Source organism: Lepus europaeus, chromosome 7 (assembly GCF_033115175.1).
Source record: "Lepus europaeus isolate LE1 chromosome 7, mLepTim1.pri, whole genome shotgun sequence".
Lineage (NCBI taxonomy): Eukaryota > Metazoa > Chordata > Mammalia > Lagomorpha > Leporidae > Lepus > Lepus europaeus.
The window spans coordinates 38,217,296-38,239,715 of NC_084833.1; the positions used below are offsets into that span (position 1 = coordinate 38,217,296).

A 22,420-nucleotide genomic window follows, 5' to 3' on the forward strand; every position below is an offset into this window, starting at 1 on the left:
TTACAGAGAGAGACAGAGACAGAGAAAATAGGTCTCCTTTCTTAGTATTTCTCAAAGCTTGGCGTGTGGACACAGCATTAAAGAACATTGGGAGGCCAGCGCTGTGACACAGTGGGTTAATGCCCTAGCCTGAGGCACCAGCATCCCATGTGGGTGCTGGTTTGAGACCTGGCTGCTCCACTTCCTGTCCAGCTCTCTGCTAGGGCCTTGGAAAGCAGTGGAGGATGGTCCAAGTCCTTGGGCCCCTGTGCCCACATGGGAGACCAGGAGGAAGCTCCTGGCTCCTGGCTATGGATCAGCACAGCTCCGGCCGTTGTAGCCATCTGGGGAGTGAACCATCGGATGGAGGACCTCTCTCTCACTCTCTCTCTGCCTCTCCTCTCTCTGTGTAACTCTGACTTTCAAATAAATAAATAAATCTTTAAAAAAAAAAAAAGAACATTGGATCATGTGCTGAGAAAATTGTCCCCATTTCATTTCTGAGAGATCTTCCTTCTACTGATTCACTCCCTAAATGACTGCAAAAATCCTTAGCTGAACCAGGCCAAAGCCAGGGGCCAGGAACTTCTTCCGTATCTCCTATGCAGGTGTAGGGACCCAAAGATTTGGGCCATCTTCTACTGCTCTCCCAGGAATGCTGGCCTGGCAGGCTATGGCTTAACTCATTGCGCCACACACCAGTCCTTGAAATAAGATTTTTGAGTCAATTCATTGGAATGGATTTCGGAATGCAAGTGAATGAACATTTCTTCTTTTTTGTCTTTTCTCTCACAAACCATGCACATTTCTTGACCAGAAAGGATGACTCCTTCTCTGAAGGTAGAAAACGCAAATGCAAGGATTGGAACCGACAAAGATATGTTCTCAGGTGTTTGTATGCAGGGAGCAGGTGGTAGAAACAAGTGGAGGGAATGCAAGTTTCATAGCTCCTCTGTTCAAAAAGGGGAAATGGTCTGCTGCGAATGAAAGGGCATGTTTAGGTAGGAGGTATGTATGAGGTGTGTATCAAAAGCTTAGAAGAGTAGTGTCCCACAGGGGTGCATTGGTGCAGTGGCCAAGATGCTGCTTTGGGGGCTGGTGTTATGTCACAGGGGGTTAAGCCATTGCCTAATACACTGGCATCCCATATGAGCACCGGTTTGAGTCTCTGCTGCTTCTCTTCCAATCCAGCTCCCTGCTATTGTGCCTGGGAAAGCAGCAGAAGATGGGCCAAGTAGTTTGGGTCCCTGCCACCCATATGGGAGACCTGGATGGAGTCTCAGGATCCTGGCTTTAGCCTGTCCCAACCCCAGGTATTGCAGCCATTTGGGACTTGAACCAGCAGATGGAAGAGATTTCTGTCTGTCTCTTTCTCTCTCTCTCTCTACCCCCCACCCAAGACTACCTTTTCAATAAATACATCTTTAAAGAAAAGGAAAAAAAAGAGATTCTGCTTGGGATGCTGCATCTCATTCTAAGTGCCGGGGTTGGAGTCCCAGCTCTGCACCAATTGCAACTTCTTGCTAACACACACTCTAGGATGTAGCCAATGATGGCTCAAGTACTTGGGTATATGCCATTCACATCCCAGACCCCTGGCTTCATCCTGGCCCAGCCCCAGGTGTTTGGGGACATTTGGGAAGTAACCAGTGATGAAATATCTCTGTCCTCTGTCTCTCTGCTTTTCAAAAAGAAAAAAACAAACAAACAAAAAAACAAAATGAGTACTTCACAAAGTGGAGCCAGCATGCCAACAACATTTGGAGATGATTGCTGTGGCTACATAAGCAAAATTCTTTTTTTTAAATTTTAATAGTTATGAGATTTTTTAAAAATTTATTTATTTGAAAGGCAGAGTTAGAGAGAGAGGGAAGGACATACACACAGAGGGAGAGAGAGAGAGAGAGAAAGAGAGAGAGAGAGAGAGGGAGGGAGAGAGAGAGAGAAAGCTTCCCTTTGCTGGTTCACTCCCCAAATGGCTGCAAGTGCTGGAGCTGGGCTGATCCGAAGCCAGGAGCTTCTTCTGGGTCTCCCATGTGGGTGCAGGGGCCCAAGCACTTGGTCCATCTTCTGCTGCTTTCTCATGCACATTAGCAGGGAGCTGGGTCAGAAGTGGAGCAGCCAGGACTGGAACTGATGACTGTCCGGGATGCCAACATTGCAGGTGATGGCTTTACCCTCTATGCCACAGCACCAGCCCCATGAGTTTGTTTTAAAGAGTTTTTTATTTTGAAAGGAAGAATGACAGGAGTGGGGAGAGAGAGAGAGAGAGAGAGAGAGAGAGAGAGAGAGAGAGAGAATGGAATGAATCAGGGTCTTCCATCCCTCTTGTTCACTCCCCCACTGGCCCCAAACAGCCAAGTCTGGGCCAGGCCAATGCCCTGAGCCAAGGAACTCCATTTTCATCTCCCATGTGAGTGGCAGGAACCAAAGCACTTGGATCATCTCCTGCTGTTTTTCCATGCTCATTAGCAAGAAGCTGGATCAGAATTGGAGCACCTGGAACTTGAAGTGGCACCCCAACATGAGATGTTGGTGTCATCACTGGTAACTTAACCCACTGCACTCTAGTGCCAGCCCCAGTTATGAGTTTATTTCAATGCAATGGATTTTTTTTTTTTTTGACAGGCAGAGTGGACAGTGAGAGAGAGACAGAGAGAAAGGTCTTCCTTTTGCCGTTGGTTCACCCTCCAATGGCCGCCACGGTAGGCGCGCTGCGGCCGGCGCACCGCGCTGATCCGATGGCAGGAGCCAGGTGCTTCTCCTGGTCTCCCATGGGGTGCAGGGCCCAAGCACTTGGGCCATCCTCCACTGTACTCCCTGGCCACAGCAGAGAGCTGGCCTGGAAGAGGGGCAACCGGGACAGGATCGGTGCCCCGACCGGGACTAGAACCCGGTGTGCCGGCGCCGCAAGGCGGAGGATTAGCCTGTTGAGCCACAGTGCCGGCCTGCAATGGATTTTTTAAATGTTTGATAATTTTCTGATTAATGTGTGCTGGGAAACATAGTGTATCAAATCTAATATTTCATGGATACTACTTACAAAGCAAAAGTAATGCTCAAAAATTGAAATACTTTAAAAAAAGACTGTTTAATAAACATTAGCGCAGAAGCTACTTCTTTATATAAGGTTTATTTATTTATTTGAAAGCCCGAGTTATAGAAAGAGAGGAGGAGACACATACACACACACACACATACACACAGGTGGGGGGGGTCTTCCATCTGCTGGTTTACTCCCCAGATGGCCATAATGGCCAGGGTTGGGCCAGGTTGAAGCTGGCAGCCAGGAACTTCATCCAGGTCTCCCACATGGATAGCAATGGCTGAGAAACTTTGGCCTGTTCTGCTGCTTTTTCCAAGCCATTAGTAGAGAGCTGGAGCTCAAGTGGACAGCCAGGACAGGAACCAGTGCCCTTATGGAATAGTGCCATGGCAGATGGGGGCTTTACCTGCTATGCCACAATGCCGGCCCCTCAGGTGCTACTTTGATATGGCAAAAATTCTGAAGGTGATAACCACATAGAGTTGGGGAAACTGTGATTTTAATAGATATCTGAAAAGACTATTGGAAAAAGTGTAGCACTGTGGGTGAAAAAACTGGTGAGTGATGCTGAGAGCCCAGCTATGCCTGATATCACAGGTGTAGTAGCTCAGACCTCCATTCTTTATCAAGAAGCCACTATGCTTTCATGGGGGATGTTTCCAGTATCTGCTGGAAAAATCAGATTTGTCAGAATCAAGATAAAAGTTGCTTTTGCCAGAATTAAGATAAGCAAAATAAACGGGAGAATTAGAGGTATAGTGGTTCTCTTTTGAACTCAGAAACCCCCACCCCTTTTATTGGACTTACTGCAATAGGAAGAGGATGGGGCAAAAAATGCATAATCATGTGCAATTAAAGTACAGTCAGAAAGGTATGAACTGCTGTTATGGTTGGAAAATAATTAGGATATTTCCCCATGTGTGAAATTCTAAATCCCCATTCTTATGTTAGTGGATCAAGAATGGAAGTTAATCGAATAATAGTGTCTAAAGCTGAGGTCCCAGAAAGTGATTAGTTGGAAAGTGATTGGATTGGATTAGGTTGTTGGAGTAGAGCCCATATGATCACATCATTGTGTGTGCTCCCTGTGCCTGTCTGCCTCCTGGCTTACCTATGGTCCTTTTTCTGTTTGGTTTCAGCCATCCAACATCAGATGCCAGACTAAGACATTGGATGCCAATCGTGGGCATCCAAAACGATGACTCTATATGAACTTCCTTCCTTCCTAACTAGCTTCTCTCGGGTATGTTAATTCAAGTAATGAAAATCTGACTAATGCAACCGTGCTATGGAAACAGGCGGGGATGGCCAACTCAGGGAACTGGAGAAGGCTGTTTTAAGGTGACATCTCACTAGGTGGGCAGGGATGTAAGAAGCCAAGGGAAGTTGTATGATAAAAGCTCAAGGCCATGGGGTGGGCATTGTGGTATAGTAGATTAAGCCACCACATATACGAACCCATATCAGAATACGAGTCTCCAACCCACATCAGAATACCTGGGATGGAGTCTTGGATCTGCCGTTTCCCATCCAGTATTCTTGCTAATGTGCCTGGGAGGCAGCCGATGGGTTCCTGCTATCCATGTGGGAAACCAGGTGGAGTTTCTGGGAGCATTTGGGGAGCGAGCCAATGAGTAGAAGATTGATGTCTCTTCTCTCTGTCCTTCTCTCTCTGTCACTCTTTCTTAAAATACATACATACATACATACATACATACATACATATATACTTTTTAAAAAGAAAAGTGCAGAGCCATAGAAATGAATGAAGACTGGAAGGTGTGTAAAATGATCAAAAAGGCCATGCTAACTCAGATGCACCATTAACAGGCTGCCTTGAAGCTGAAATATTCTTCTAGTCATTAGTCTTGCCTTTTTTACTCAAAATTTAAAATATCCCTCAATGTGCTATCTCCCCTGGGAGGTTAAAGCAGGAAGCTGATATCATTGCCTAGGGGTTTGTCACATAATCTAGACTGCAGCAGTGGGTAGCAGGACAGAGAAGAGAATTCTTCATAGGGGCAGCCAAGCATCCAGAACCTGAGGTCGCATGTGTGAATGGCTCTAGGGAATGTCCCAGGTCACCAGAAGCCATGCGTTACTTGGGACAGGGAGTACAGAGAGGATAAGCAGTTTCCCAGAGGTGCTGACTCAATGTGGACCGTTCACATATGCATTCATTAAATATGTGTTGAATATGCCCTGCTGACAGGAGCCAAATATATTTGCTATCAGGAATACAGCTGAACAGTAATGGACTTGGTCTCTATCCTCTCAGAACTCATGTGCAAGAGAATCATGTGACTTAGTAAATCACAGCTGTTCATTCAGACTTTTCCAAAGCCATGGAAAATGCCAGAATGAAAGAAGCTAAGAATTTAGAGGCAGGGCTTGTTCTTGTTCACTGAAACAAAGTGCTTCCTATATTCACTGATGTATCTTTAGGCTTCTCATAGAGCCAGCCAGTGAGACTGTGGTAGGCTGTTACATCTGAAAGAATGCTTCCAAATTGCTACTTTCCTAGAAACATCTCAATTTGCCACTAATCCTAGGCATGCCTGTGGGAATGCTAGAATGCCTTGATGACAATATCCCCTGGAGTTTTCTTAAATGTTAGCAAATATATACTAATTTGTTCGATCCTTTTAACTACTCTGAACAATGGGTTAGCAAGACACTGGACAGACGTGGAAAACATCATTACCAATGTAAAAGGTAAAGAACTTAAACGTTTACCTCCCTTGGGCTCTTGATTTATCAAGATTAGATCTGATACATGTTAATTGTTTGGGTGCTTGGAGTCCTGCACACTCAGTAGATACTGAGTAATCCTTAAATTTTCTAATTTTATGTGAAATTATTTATAAATATGGGTCCATAATTCTCATCCGATTCCTAATGGAACATCTTGAAAACCAAGAATTACTTCTATATATCATTTGGAAGTGTTTCCATGAAGCTGAAAAGGGTACAGTATCTATGAGAATATTCATGGATGACTTTATACAATCATCATGGAAGAAAAGGTGGTACAGCAGAGCACACAAGCCTAGGAGCCAGAAGACCTGGCCTCTAGCTCTACTTTCCTTATTAATTACTCCATGTGGCTTTGTACAAGTCTCGGTCCTTGTTCAGCTTCAGTTTGCTTATCTTTCAAATGGAGGAAGTACCAAAACATCACGGGTTTGTGACCATGCTCTAGAAACCTCAAGGTGTTATCCAAAAGCAAGAGGCATTTACTATCAAAAACTTGTAGCTGGTGTATGTTCTTGGTCACTAGAGGGAGCTTTAGGATTCAGGGGAAAGATAAGCCAAGGATGTCTATTGTTGAAATTACTTCTTTAAAAAAATTTTTGCATTATATAAATAATGAATTTATATGGTTTTTATTCAGATAAAAGTCTATAAAAACCAGTAGGACCACAGATCTTTGTGACACAGATTTTTCCACTGATTAACTCAGAATTCTGTCTTCCACTACCATGATTTTAGTTTGAGGAAAGTCCTAAGATTTGTGTAGAATTAGTTAGAAAGTAAAGGGGAGGGGCTGGTGTTGTGGCATAGCAGGTAAAGCCACTGCCTGTGACACTGGCGTCCCATATGGAAGCTGACTTGAGTCCCAGCTGCTCCACTTCCAATCTAGCTCCCTACTAGTGGCCTGGAAAGAAAAAGGGAAGATGGCTCAAGTGCTTGGGCCCCTACCATCCGTGTGGGAGACCTAGATGAAGTTCCCGGCTTCAGCCTGGCTCAGTCTCAGCTGTTGCAGCCACTTGGATGTGAACCAGAGGATGGAAGATCTCTCTCTCTTTCTCTCTCTCTCTCTCCCTCTCTCTCTGAAACTCTGACTTTCAAATAAATATTTAAAAGAAATAAAATAATAAAAAATGCAAAGAGGGAAAAAAATAGAAAACACAATTTTCCAAAAGGCCATATAAGAAAAATACTTTTCTATTATCAAAAACAATTCACTGTGAGAGGGTATTTAGCCTAGTGGTTAAGATACCAGTTAAGCTACGTGCATTTCATATTGGGGTGTGCCTGGGTTTGATACCCAGTTCTGGCTCCTGATTCCAGCTTTCTGCTAATGTAGACCCTGTGAGGCAGCAGGTGATGGCCCAAGTAATTGAGTTTCTGCCACACACATAGGATGCATGGACTGAGTTCCCAATTTCCAATACAGCCCCCAGTCGGGCATTTGGGGAATGAGTGGGCTAGCAGATGGGAGCTCTTTGTCTGTGTGTGTGTGTTTGTATGTGTGTGTTTCTAAAAATAAATAAGCAAGCTAAAATAATTCTTTAGAAATTCTATGGCTCATGACATTGTTGTTTGATGATTTTTGTACCCAGGCAAGATGAGGAAGTTCATTGTCTCTGGCTTTGGGTTTCCTAATAGTGCCCTATGAAGTTCTTAACTGGTGCTTTTCTCATGCTAGGACCAGAGTTAGAGAATTCTCACTTAAAACAGTTTGCTTGTTACAGTAAAGGACTCTAGGATGTTCTGAAGGAGAAGATATGCTACAGTGATATCTTTGCTGTGTGTTTTGGGGATCAGAATATTGTGCTTAAGAACAATATCTGTTCCCTCTGAGGGCCTTTATTTCTCTCTGTGATTCTGATCAATAATCCAACCCACCTACTGCATCCACATATTCCTGTGATCTGATGGACTTTCTTCATGGAGTGTGTGGAACATTTAGATGACCAGACTCAGACTTGAGATTGTGAAAAGCAAAGTTTGCAGGAACACAAGGATCTTAGGTTTATCTGATTTTCTACCCAAATTTATTTAGGGAAAATAGAGTCTTGATATTTCCTTTCCTTATAGTCCTTCAGGCTGTGTTTCAATTCTGAAGAAAACAATCATCTTCAGAATACTGAATATCATTTTTTCATATATATTTTCAGGAAGCAAAGTAAAGACGTAATTGCTAATACCCATTTCTTCGTACATTTTCTGTTGCTACAACAGAACACCCAGGACTGAATAATTTATAAAGAAAGAGATTTCTTTTGGCTCACAGATATCCAAGAGTGTGGTGCTAGAATCTGATTGGCCTCTGCTGAGGGCTTCATGGCAGAGAGTGGAAAGACAAGTGGGTGCATGTGAAAGAGAGATCACATGATGAGAGAAGAGGCAAGAGAAAGCTCAGGAAGCTCAACTCACTGTTCAACCTGCTCTTGCAGTAACACACATCCAGTCCCAAGAGCAAGAAGTCGCTTCTCCCTAGAGACAGCATTATGCTATTCGTGAGGAATCTGCCTCCTGAAATACTTCCCACTAGTGCTCATCTCCCAACACTGTTGCATTGATGAATTAAACCTCAGCATGAGCTTTGGTGGGGACAAACCATAGCACCCATTAGCAAAAGTGACCAGTGAAATTGTCAGGCACTGATTTGCCTTTTTTTTTTTTTTTTAAATTGAACGATATACCCTCATAAATCCTGCTCTCGCCCAACTTAATTCTTTAAAAACATAGACAAGTCTGTATATTTTTATTTTTTTATTTTATTATTTTTTTTTTAATTTTTTTTTTGGACAGGCAGGGTGGACAGTGAGAGAGAGACAGAGAGAAAGGTCTTTCTTTTGCCATTGGTTCACCCTCCAATGGCCGCCGTGGTTGGCGCGCTGCGGCCGGCGCACCGCGCTGATCCGATGGCAGGAGCCAGGTGCTTCTCCTGGTCTCCCATGGGGTGCAGGGCCCAAGCACTTGGGCCATCCTCCACTGCACTCCCTGGCCACAGCAGAGAGCTGGCCTGGAAGAGGGGCAACCGGGACAGGATCGGTGCCCTGACCGGGACTAGAACCCGGTGTGCCGGCGCCGCAAGGCGGAGGATTAGCCTAGTGAGCCGCGGCGCCGGCTAAGTCTGTATATTTTTAAAAAAGATTTATTTATTTACTTATTTGGGGGTGGCAGAGGGAGGGAGAGAGAAATCTTGTATCTTCTGGTTCACTCCCCAAATGACCACAAAAGCTGCTACTGGGCCAGGCTGATGCCAGGACCTAAAAATTCTGAATCTTCCATGTGGGTGGCAGGAGCTGAAGTACTTGAGCCATCCCAGGAGCATTGGCAGGGAGCTGGATCAGAGGCTGAGGCGTCAGGACTCCATCTGGCACCCTGATATGTGATGCGGGCTTCCCAAGCAGAGGTTTAACCTGCTGCGCCAGGCCCTCCCCAGATCAGTGTATTATTTAAAGAAATGCTGACTACCTCTCTGGAAAAGCTGTCATTAAGTCCATGGTGTTTCCTGCAACCAACGACTTTCTGGTGCTGAGGAGGTAAGAGTATTCTAAGACATAATTTATTTTTGTTTTGTATTTTCTTCACCCATTGAAGCAGAAAAGGCTCCCTTACACTACCATAGTCAAGCCTAAGCTCTCGGTGCAGCTCCTGGTGTCTGCAGTCATTCTGCCAGGAAGGCTTTCTCTGCTGCCAGAGAGGCAGGAGATGGCAGGTTATGAAGGATGAAGCCCTGCTAGGTGTGTTCATTGCTGTTGATGAGAAACAGCTGCCCTTCCTTGTTGGGCCAGTTGTTTAAGAGGTTCCACTCCTCTCCCCTGAAGTCTAATAAGTAACCAAGACAAATCAGCTGATTTGGGTCACACCAAGCTGGAATCTGCCAGCCCATTTTAAGAGTGGCTTAAATTCATGGTGTCAGCATTGGGAAATTTTCTAGAACAATGCAAACAGCTAGATCCATGGTTCCATGAATGATTACAAGCTGAGTAATTTTCTACTCTCTGTTCTCAGGGGCTGCTGTTTCTTCTTAAAGCTTTCAGGTGGGAAAACTCAGAAGGTTGGCAACAGAATCACTATTATCTAGTTTAGGATAATGCAAATTTTAATGTACACAGCAATCACTGGGAATCTTGTTAAAAATGAAGATTTTTATTCAGTAGTTCTGGGTATGAGGTTGAAGGTGGAGGAACTGAAATTCTGCATTGGAAAGGCTCTCCCAGATGATGCCAGTGTGACTGGTCTTTGGACCACACTGAGCAGCAAGCCCCAAATAATTTTTATCTCTGTTTCCTGTTGAAAGCTTGCATGATATTAGAGGATGAAGAGTACCTTTTCTAATCCAATTTCTAACACTATCAGCAATGAAGAATGGATAAGTAATTATTTCAAATCCCATGGAAAACCATGAGGCTACATATTTCTACCCTCTGAATTAACAATTGGACAGCCATGACCTTGAAGCCTAATTTATTGCAAACCAAAATTTTGAGAATAGACCTGTAGAATTCATACACGCAGAAAGCAGAATTCATTCAGATCTGGTTTTTCTCATAAGATTGCAAAGCAGCTGTTTATAGGAGGTTTTTTGTTGTTGTTGTTGTTGTTGTCAAGTGTCATGCTGTCTACTATATTTAAGAAGGAACATGGATGGACTACCTGTAAATCTTTGAGCCAATTCCTCTCTTTCTGCTCACTATTGGGAACCCAGTTCAATTACTGCTTATGCAAAGGGATACATCTTCTCAGCTGTGGAGACATTTCACATTTTTCATGAATATTTTCAGGAAAGCAGCTTTTTGGAATTGTTGTACTGAGTCTCCATTCCCATTTCCAACTGTAAGTTGGTTGTTGTGGGAGAGCAATACCTTCTGGTTGGTGGACTGGATGATTGGAAGTGAACTCTAGAATCACTGAGTCCCATTTTGTCTTAAAGTTTGTATTTCTTCAAGCCCGCCTCTGCCCAAAACACTATTTTATATTCCATACTTTGAATAGCTCTGACCATTGGTAAGCCTTCTCTTATGTTAAACCAAGAGTTGTCTCCTTGTGAGACAACTAGGCAGTTTTTATTCACCGGGGGCAATTCCTTTGTCTTGAATAGACTGTAGACACTCAATGCATATGGCTTGGTAAGACAGCTTTTTCAGCCCCAGGATCTGGGATTCTTAGGATCTGGCAATTTCTCATGCTGCAAAGCCTTCAACTCCTGACTTGGAGAATAGACCTAGGCCAGATTCAGAGTTGCTCTGCCAGAAATTTCATGAGCCAGGGTGAGGTATGACAGTTGCTGCTCATAAAGACGTCACCCTGCTTGATTACCTGGGCTTACAATTTCCTGTGTTTTTTTCTTATGTCCAGCCTGGCTTAAGCCATTAATGAAATGCAGGATGAGGATTCATGGTTACTCATGAATTTTCACACAACCAGCTCATTCAATGGGAATCTTAGAAATGACTCCAATTTCTAGACTATCATTTCTTTAGTTCTTAGCTGGTGCAAATGTTTAAGTCCGGCAAAGTTGGATTTTAGTCCGCCTCTCTTATTCTCTTTACAGGACTTTTCCACCCTTCCTATTTGTGCTGCTTGGGTGATCTGATCCTCAAGGCATCCCCCTTGCAGTATCATTCTATGCCTTGGGTCATGCATTATATCTTCCCTGCTTTTCCCTCATGAAAACTTACCTGTTTCCTCTGATTCTCTCAGCAGTTGACTTTATGCAATATCACTTTGGCTGTTAATAGATTTTGGTCCCCCTTACAAATTTTTCATAATGAGTAAGATTGCTTTATTTGCCTACCTCAACCTCATAATTCCTTATTTCTGTCAAACACAGGTTTCTAGATGGCTCTTAGGTAATGACTTTAGAGTTAGGACAGATAAAAATCAAAAGATCATGGATGGAAACTTCTGGTTTGTGAAACCCTTAGGATAACTTCATATTTCACATCCCACTCATTTGTAGTGCTTGTGCTGTTCTCTATAAACAATAGTGACAATAGTTCTTATTACATGTGGTTATTAATTACAGCTGTCTACTATGTTCTGGGAACTGTTCCTAGGGCTTAACGGAGTCCTCATTTAATTTTCATAATAACTATGATTTAGGAAGCGTCATTCTTGTTCCATATGAACAAACTGGAGTTTGGAGAGGTTAGGTAATTTGCTTGGCATCACACAGCTTCTATGTTGCAGAGACAGGGTTCAAAACCATGTCTGACCAAAGCCTCTGTGGCGTTCTGTTCTCTAACCAACCAATAGAATAGAAGTCTAAAATCAGTGAGATTCCTCAGATAAGCCCTGCTGTATCCGCTTTGAACATAACCTTCCTGTTTCATCTAAGTATGAAAAAACCGCCACCTTGCTCTTTGTCCCTTACAGCTTCTCTGCCTTCTGCATGCACAAGAATAGCAAATATTTTTTATTTAATTATAAGGATTTATTATGGAATGGGAAGAGGGATACTAACAAATCCCATCTGGGGCCTATTAAAAACAACTGTGTTCCCGAGTCTATGTGGGTTTTTTTTTTTCAACAGGGGAACAGTTTCAGCACCTTTTTTGGCACATGAAGCATGGTGTGGTTTAATAGGAGCTTGGTGACTGAGAAAATCCTGTGTTATTTCTAAGAGAGCAAGATGGTCATCTGCAATGAATGAGAAATGAAGTTTCCTTGTAGTAGGAGCCCTAAGCAGGTGGATTGATTACCTGTGCCTAGATTGTCACTTTTTTAAAAAGGGGTACCCCTGTGAAAGCCTACTTTTGGGACAAAGGGGAATAAGAGACACCCAAATGCAGCTTTCAGGATAAATGCATCAGTTTGCAAAAATCTACAGGGTGGCCACCCACGGAGGGAGCAACATCTGGTCATCATGCTGTCACTACAGGGAAAGCAACACTTGGGCACAGGGCAAAACAGAGCGTTCCTTCTAACTAGACGGAGCAGGAGCCAGCAGACCTCCCCAGGTCCAGGAAATGCTGAGCTGAGTAAGATCATTCATACTTGTCCAAGGTACGTTCATCCTTGTGCTGTAGTGCGCCTCGACAATTTTGAAAGACTTACGCAGTCATTAGGAAAATATGAATCTCCCAACAGATTGCCGCATATTTCCAGAACACAAGCAGAATAAATTAGTATATTTTAAGACTCATAAAGGAAACCTTTCCTTTCTTGGATATGTATTTAGCCTATTCTCCATATTGAAAACTGACATTGAAAGACAATTTCCATTCGTGAGATTTTATGAAGTGTCTCCCATGTACCAGGATCTCTGCAATGTGCTTGAGATACAAAGGGAACAAGAGACTTTCTATCCACAGCCAGCTCAGAGACAAGCAGGAAAGGCAGAATTAAATAATTGTAATTTTGTAAGCTTTCAGGAACCCCCAGGAAGCATGCCTAATCAACTGGTAGGCAACCATGGAAGCCTCTTGGAGTAGGTGTCATCCGAGTTGGGTCTTGTCGCATAGTCAGGAGTTATCTTCTAGAAACCTGTATTTGCATAATATCCCTCTGCCATGTAGCAAGAGAAGAGATGAAATAACTAAGTTACTATTGTGGAGTTGGGCATAAGGGGTAGTAAGTAAAGAATAGAAATGTAAACATTCAAGCTGGATTATTCCAGGCACATAACAGGCCCGTGCAGGGTGTAGCATAGGATACCACAGTGCAGATTTGCTACTACTTCCCAAGTGTATGAACAGAGAAAATTGCACAGCATTGTTCAGGTCCAGTGCTTTGTAGGGTTTTCAGCTTCCAGTGAAGGAACAGGTGCAAAGCACTTAGCTCAGAGCCTGGCTTATTTAAATGTTAATAAATGTCAATTCTTATCATCAATGCTGTTACTATCATCAGCAGTGTTCGTTCAGGATTACGCTTCTAAGCTCCCTGAATCTCTTATTCCTAAGTTTTGCCTCCAAAATAAAATAGAGAAACTGGGAAAAAATAAGATTAAGAGAATATTTTAAAAATTAGAATGTTTTGCTGATTATCATCCTCTCAGAATTGGTGAGCGAAAACGAAAATCTTCCAAAGAACCAGCATGCAGCAGTGTTTTCTGCAGCCTATCACAAATCCTGCTTCCACGATCTCTCTACTCACAAAGGCGAAAGCTTTAGTGGCAAGCATTATAAAATATGACAACTTAAAGCCCTCATGCTATAAAACTTCTTTTAAAAAGCATTAGTAAAATAAGTAAAATCCCTGTGGGAAAAGGAGGAGAAAGAGGAGTAGCAGGATGAGGAGGAGAAGAAAGAGGAGGCAGGGAGGGAGGATGAGAGGAAGAGAAAGAAGGAGAAAAGGAGGAGGAAAGAGAAGAGTGCTATGGAAAACAAAGTTGTGCAAGCCTGGGTGTGAGCTGGTGCTGTAGCTGCACGTGGGGATGGAAGATAAGGCCTGAGTGAAAAGTTAGAACTGAGACCCCAAAAATTATGCCATCACTAAAACGGGACTAAAAATTTTTTCAATCAGTTCAGGATGATAATGAGGAGAAAGGCCTCCCTCACATGGGTTTGGAACTTTAATGAAAACCATCTTCAGGGTCCTGGAAGTACCTGTCACATCTCTCTAGCTGATAAATTAGCATAAAAAGTGACCTCAGGCCAGTGGTATCACAGGCAGTGATAACTTTGGAGGACTTTCCAAGAGCTACCACTTTAGCCAATAGATTTTAAGACAAAATTCATTAGTGGAGATGAAGGGAGTCCTCCAGTTAGTCTAAAATAAGCAATTTATCACTTGCATGTTCTTAATAATATAGTCATAAATATATTTAAAGCAGAAACCAATTGAGTTACTAAGAAAAATTTTTAGAAGTTATACTTACTGGATTTTAAAAGAATCTCTGAGTAACACACTAAAAAAGAAAAAAATTAATAAGGGTATTGAAAGTTTGAACAACCCAATTAACTAGCTTAATCTTGTCTACCACATATGGCACCCAACAAGTGACCACTTACTAGGTCACAAAGAAAATCTCAGCAAATAACAAATGAAATCTCATCAGAATACATTTTCTGACTATATTCTAATAATATATGAGCATGAAAAGCAAAAATATTAAAAATATACATTTGAGGCCGACGCCGCGGCTCAATAGGCTAATCCTCCGCCTGCAGCACCAGCACACCGGGTTCTACTCCTGGTTGGGGCTCCAGATTCTGTCCCGGTTGCCCCTCTTCCAGGCCAGCTCTCTGCTATGGCCTGGGAGTGCAGTGGAGGATGGCCCAAGTCCTTGGGTCCTGCACCCGCATGGGAGACCAGGGGAGGCACCTGGCTCCTGGCTTCAGATCAGCGTGGTGCGCCAGCCACAGCACGCCGGCTGCAGTGGCCGTTGGAGGGTGAACCAACGGTAAAAGGAAGACCTTTCTTTCTGTCTCTCTCTCTCTCTCACTGGCCACTCTGCCTGTCAAAAATTTAAAAAATATATATACTTGAAAATTATAAAGAGAGAAGGAAAGAGACTTCTGAAGTTCATTTGGCCAATGCAACAGTCAAGATGATATAAGTAATACTGGAATAATGTACAAGCCTAAAATGTCTCCATGCTGTTTCTTAAGAATTTAAGGTGTATTTCTCATTCATGGTACATTGCCAATGTAAGTCACTTGGGGCTCTGTTGCTCATGCTGGGACCAAAGCTGATCAGATTCCACCACCTGGCACATTACCATTTGCAGTGGTGGAGGGAGATGCACCTCAAGTTTTCTGCTTTAGAATGATACATGGCACTCCTACTCACACACTGACCAAAGAACATCCATTGCCACAGCTGACTTTTAGAGTATGGGAACTTGACCAGAAAGAGAATTGGACATGTTGGTGACCAGCAACATGTAGCGCCCCGGCTCACTTGGCTAATCCGCCACCTGTGACGCCGGCACCCTGGGTTCTAGTCCAGGTTGGAGCACTGGATTCTGTCCCAGTTGCTCCTCTTCCAGTCCAGCTCTCTGCTGTGGCCTGGGAGTGCAGTGGAGGATGGCCCAAGTGCTTGGGCCCTGCACCTGCATGGGAGTCCAGGAGAGGCACCTGGCTCCTGGCTCCTGGCTCCTGGCTTCGGATTGGCACAGCCTGCCGGCTGCAGCACACCAGCCGTAGCAGCCACTTGGGGGGTGAACCAACGGAAAAGGAAGACCTTTCTCTCTGTCTCTTTCTCTCACTGTCTAACTCTGCCTGTCAAAAAATAAAAATTAAAAAAAGAATTTTCATAAAAAAGAAATAATCATGAAAATGAGAAACATCTGCATTTGGAAAATAATGAAAATGTAACATAACAACATGTAGGATGCAGCTAAATCAGTACTTAGGCTAAAACTCCAGCCTTAAATGATTGTATTAAGAAAACAGACTGAAAATTAAGGAGCTAACCATCTAAGTCAAGAAAATAAAATATCCCCAAATAGTGGAAGAAGGAAATATGATGAGATACACAAATGAAGTGGCAATAGAAAACGAAAACCAATGTGAAGAATCAAAAGAATAATACAACTTCCATCTGTTGGCTTCTTCAGTGTCAGATTTTAAGATAAAGATGAGTGTGTGCTTGATCTATTAAGGAAATGCTCTCTAGAGATGCAAGGTAAGGGGAATGTTCAGGGAAAAAGAAGCAAAGCCAGGGCACAGGTTCAGGCCTGGTCCCACAGAGAACAGGTTCCCCGACCTGACAGTGGATATCCGAGGAATGAAGTACACCTAGAGCAACTCACTTGGCTCCTTCCGTACTCCCACAGCCACTGGTTATTAACCAAAGGCTAACTGAATCAGATGTGAATGCCAAAATTACTCTGTGTCTCTGTACAGGTTGGCACAGTGGCTCTAATAGCTCTAGGATAGCTCTCAAGGGTTTTAGGTGGGGTCCCACGCTGTGGCTTAGTAGGTTAGGGCTCTGCCTGTGGCATCGGCATCCCGTATGGCTGCCAGTTTGTGTCCCAGCTGCTCCTCTTCCCATCCAGCTCTGATAGAGCCTAGGAAAGCAGTAGAGGATGGCCCAAGTTATGGGGCCTCTGCACCCACATGGGAGACCCAGAGGAAGCTCCTGGCTCCTGGCTCCTGGCTTCAGCTCGGCCCAGCTCTGGCTGTTATGGCCATTTGGGGAGTGAACCAGTAGATGGAAGACCTGTCTCTGTGTCTCTCCCTCTGTCTGTCTGTAACTCTACCTCTCAAATAAATAAATAAAATATTTTTTAAAAAAAGACAAAAAAGAGTTTTACATGCTGGCCATTGGAGCTAAGCTACTCTGAAACTGAATAATAATGGCAATCACTGTGAGAACTAAATATATTAAAATATGAAAAGTAGTTAAGCTTTACTGTTCTTGAACACATAGTAAACATGATTGGGTATTTGCTATTATTTATTTCACATACAGAATATTTTTCCCAAGACAGTTATGATAAAACCATTTTTACAATGTAATTTTTTTTCTCTTTTAGAGAGAAAAATGACCTTCTAGATTTACTTCAAATGATATAACTAAAGAAGACACTATTATTATCTGAAAAACATAACACGAAAATGACTATTTCATTCTTGGGCAATCTTGGCAATTATTTTAATGCAAGCGTCTCTTCCATGGGAACCAGCCTTCATTTGCATGAACTCTGCAGATTGTGGTCTTCTCTTGGTAATCCTAACATGGAGCAAATTCCTCCTGGTGACTTGCAGAATGCAGCTCCTGGCATCTCCTAGGGATCCAACTGTTGGCAGCTCCCCAGCAGGTCTGACGCTGCCATAGTGCTGGGGACTGTGAAAATCTGGAGCCTTCTCTGCACTCCCCTTTGACTCGGGGTCATCATTTCACTTTTTCATGTGGGCCCTTCCACATTTATCTCTTGCTAGCTGCTGAAATAAATAAGAGAACTTGCATTCCTGCTTCTGTATTAGACCATGCCAAAATATTGGTGTAGTCAGAAGAGAAATATTTGTAGATACTCTGGAGGTCTTAGGTATTCATCATTTGACAGATAAAAATCAGATGATCCTGGGATTATGTGAACCACAGAGGTGAGGAGGGACCATTTTTTTAAAAAAATCTTTCCTCAAAATGGTATTATTTCTGGCCCCTTGGCTGAGTCCCTATGGTTTTAAAAGGCAGTTGTCCTAAGCCCACTCTTTCGCCTTATGAATAAGCTACTACCATCCTCCCCTTAAGCAGCAGCAAGAGCTGTTTTGCTTCAGCCCATAGCACGGTTCAGAAGGTCAGATGTGACCACAGTATCTCCTGTTATTTCAGGGCTCATATGTGTTTGCTTTGGCTCTGTTTCCCTGGCATTTGGTTTCCGTTATTTTTTCATGGGTTTGGCTAGCAGGAATCAAAGACACACTTTTTTAAAAAATAAGCGTCGCTCATAAAGATGAAGTATTCTGAACTGGTGGTGACTGGATGCAGTTGGAGGGAATGCACACCTCCCAGTTTACATTCAGTAGCATGGTCCTGACCCTGATGTGGTGAATGTGAGTAATGGCCAAGGCAGAGGGCTGTCCCCACTCAGCAAGATTGTACCTCCTTGCCCACCCCGCCTGACTCCTGCTCGGCTCAGCTGTCACAGTGCAGGAGACCTACTAAGGTCAAAGAGAAATTCTGGGAGAGCTTCAGGCCCCCTTTGATAAAATGTTTGTCATCTCAGCCTCAGTTACACCCCATTGTCCTCAGTTGGGCAATACTGTGATTGTCCCATTGCTGTGGCTTGTTTTGGTTCCTGCTGGAGGCTCTCTATGAAATATGCATCTGGGACATGGGCATTCGCTCTCTATACAACATTTTTACAATCACTCCTGAGGGTTTAGACTGACAGTGGAAACCTCAGGGCCAGATGTCTATTGGGGTGATCTGGTGGAAGAGATGATAGGCTGTCATGGGGTGGGAGAGAAGTACAGTGGTTCCTCAACTTGTGTGTACATTGGAATCAGCTGTGGAGTTCCTCCTTCAGAGGCTGTGGTTTAATTAGCCTGTAAGGTCACATGGACTTTGGAGAACGGGGAAGATTCTAAGGAACATGAAAACACTGAAGTTGTGCAGCCATAGTTGAGTTCCATTTCCAACACTTATTAGCTGTGTTATTTTGACTAAGTCACTAGATCTTTTTGAGTTTCCTCATCTTTGATGTGGGGATGATTCTTTCTTCCCTTATGTGGTTGTTATAGAGAGTGAACATAAACATGCCATGATTCTAACACTAAAACTTTCACATCAATAGAGAGCCAGGTAGCCATGTAAGCTCTGCCACTTCCTACCCTTACACTAGAGAGGCTCTGTGGTAGAGTTATTCTTAGTATGGATTTTGGAGTCATATATGATAAGCTTGCATTTTAATTCTCACTTCTCAGACTTGGAGCAGATATGTTTACCTCTAAGCCTTCATAATAACTTTTGATAAAATAGAGATTTATCTTACTTTGTTGGGTTAATATGAGGATTGAATGGCACAATGCTGTTAGCATTTGGGTTGAATTATATTAATCATTTCTTTTTGGTTGTTTAAAAATGGTAGAATATCAATAATATCACACATTCAACTTAACATTGTTTTTAAAAATGTAACTACTACTAACAGTCACATTATGGGCCTGATTTCTTTTTTTTTAAAGATTTATTTATTTATTTTAGAAGCAGAGTTACAGAGAGAGAGGGAGAGGCAGAGAGAAAGAGGTGTTCCACCTGCTGGTTCACCAAATGGCCGCATCAGCTAGAGATGGGCTGATCTGAAACCAGGAGCCACTTCTTCTGGGTCTCCTGTGTGGATGCAGGGGCCCAAAGAACTGGACCATATTTTATTGCTTTCCTAGGCAATAGCAGAGAGCTGTGGTGGAAATGGAGCAGCAAGGACTTGAACTGGCACCCATATGGGATGTTGGAACCACAGGCAGAGGTTTAACCTACCACATCATAGTGCCGGCCCCCTGTAGTAGTAACTATTAATAATATTAATCAGTGTGACCACAAGAGAACTTACTTCAGAAGGTTTCTGTTTACTTATCCACAAAATTGGCAAATTATGATTCTGTCTTTTTCATAGAATTGCTGTAAGGTTTAAATGAGATGAGATGTGATGATGCTTTTGTAATCACTTTGAAGATTATAAAATGTGAGGAAATCAAAGTAATTTAGGAAATGTTCTGTAAACTGATCTTTTCATATACATAATGGAAAATATTCTGGGTAAATTAGAGAGCTATGTCTATACAGTATGAAACTTGAGAAAGGAATTGATCACATAGAGGTTGGCCTTTGGGATTCAAACAGGAAATCACTTTTAAGCCTACTGTTGAGTTCTGTACCACTGGCATCATGGAGAGAGAAAGGAATGAAGGCTGTGGTCCTTGCCAAGGGCAAGCTTGCATCACCAGTGAGAACACGTATTGTACTATTTATATAGAGAATAATAACTGATACTCACCTATTGCTTACCACATGCCAGGCTTTGCTTTGGTTCCTCACACGTAGCATCTCATTTTGTCTTCACAAAGTCCTGTTGTTAGCACAGTTTTTGGCAGATGAGGCAACTGAGGCATAGTGTCTAGGCATAATAATAAAAGACATTCAAGAGATGTTGATTGTAAAAAGTGGTTCTGGTAAATGAGTAAGTTCAAAATCATAACATTATAACAAGTAACAAAAGATTTCACCTAGTGGATGGGAGGGAGGTTATGGGGGGAAAAAGCCACTATAATTCAAAAGTTGTACTTTGGAAATTTATATTTATTAAATAAAAGTTAAAAAAACAAATCAACAATAATCTTTAAAAGTAAAAAAAAAAAAAAAAAAGATTTCCCCTAAAGCTCCTTTGTGCTTTTTACCCTTCACTTTTTTTTTTTTTTTAAGATTTTTTGTTCATCTATTTGAGAGGCAGGAGTTACAGACAGAGAGAGGGATAGACAGAGAGAAAGGTCTTCCATCCACTGGTTCGCTCCTCAAGTGGCCACAATGGCTGGAGCTGGGCCCATCTGAAACCAGGAGGCAGGAGCTTCTTCCAGGTCTCCCACGTGGGTGCAGGGGCTCAAGCACTTGGGCCATATTCCATTGCTTTCCCAGGCCATAGCAGAGAGCTGGATTGGAAGAGGAGCAGCTGGGACATGAACTGGTACCCATATAGGATGCCAGCGCCACAAGTGGAGGCTTAGCCTATTACACCACAGCATGGGCCCCTACCCTTCACTTTTAAGATAGACTTTTTCACTTGTAGAAAATGTCTCATAGGTTACACTAGGGACTGATTCCCCATATTTTTTAATTCTTAACCTAATTTTCATCCCTGACACGATGGGTGGCCTTGGATGAGCAAAATAATTTCCCCATGTCCATAGCTTGTACATCTTTAACATGGGTCTAATAATGCCTCCCTTAAAAGCATGTGGTGGAGGCTAATTATCATATTATTATTATTATTTTGCCTCTGATGCAGACTGAAAACCCAAAGGCCACCCAGACTTCAGCCCTGTGGTAAAATCTTGGCTTCTCTTGGACAGAGACAAGAGTATTGCTTCTTGGTGGGCTTCCAAACCCTCTTGCTGTCTGCTCTTCATGTAGGGAAGTACTGGGCCTCCTTTTTCACATGTAGCATTACTTGGAATGAGTTTCCATAAATACCCTGTGGCCCAGGAGTAAGTGATACCACTTATTATAAAGTTACTTGGGAGACATTTTCAACTAATAGGGATCATTAAGGCATGACGATGTCACTTGATATGCTCGTGGTCCAGCAGGGAGAAAACACTATTCCACATAGGAAAATCTGACAACGGATTGACTTCCATTAAGGGCAGAAAGAGTGGCTACTGTGGATTCTAGAGCCTGGACTCTGCACGTGTGGTCCACAGTCCAGCAGAATAGATACCATCTCAGAGCTTGTCAGAGTGCAGAATCCAGGGTCACACTCCAGGACTACTGAATCGGACTCTGCAAGCCAAAACAAACAAACAAACAAACAAACCCCACAACTGCTTGATAAGCCTGTTACAGCTTGAGAAGCACTCTCTGCTTGAGGCTGCCGCATTGATGACCCACTAAGTGGAGAAGCTGGGAACTCCACAGAGATCTATCAGATTCCCAGCTTATGCTGTGTCTCCTTTGTAGGTAGATGCAGGTAAGGTGTTTGTTTTGCTGAAATGCCATCTGACCTTGCTGTAAGAAGTCTGACCATTGCCACTGTGGTGGAATACACACTCCTCTGCTCAGGAAACTTCTGAATAAAACAGCTTTTATGACAGTGTTTGTAATTGTCCTACATTTTGATTTGCTTCCTTTATCTTTTAGAAAGTTCTTGGTGTTTCCTTACCTTAAGAAAAAAATAGAGAGGTGGGTGGGGAGGGAGTAGAGAAAGAAAAGAGAAGGAAAAAAAAAAAAGGAAAAAGGAAAGAAAAAGCAAGTGTCTGAGCAAACCAAATCTTTATTTTCATATTCTAGTTGTCTATTCTGGTTGTGAAATAAATGATTTCTTTTATAATCTTTTGGAGCTGATATTCTATTTCAACTTAAAAAAATATTGAATGAGACAGATAGAAATCTCCCATCTGCTGGTTCACTCCCCAAATGCCAGCAATGGCTGAGGCTGGGCCAGACTGAAACTAGAAGCCCAGAATTCCACCTGAGTCTCCCACATGGGTGGCAGGGACCCAACTCCCTGCTCTCTCCCAAAGTATGTGTTGGCAGGAAGCTGGATTCAGG

At 42.9% G+C, this 22,420-nt stretch overlaps 1 protein-coding gene across 1 annotated transcript in view; it reads left to right on the forward strand.

The window, feature by feature from the left end:
• CCDC34 (coiled-coil domain containing 34) overlaps positions 1-17,421 on the forward strand; it is a 102,315-nt gene extending 84,894 nt beyond the window's left edge. The window contains exons 6-7 of the transcript XR_009866371.1: positions 4,165-4,268; positions 17,190-17,421. The gene's annotated coding sequence lies outside the window, so the exon portion shown is untranslated. The remainder of the gene's footprint in view (positions 1-4,164; positions 4,269-17,189) is intronic.
• Positions 17,422-22,420: the final 4,999 nt, after the last annotated feature.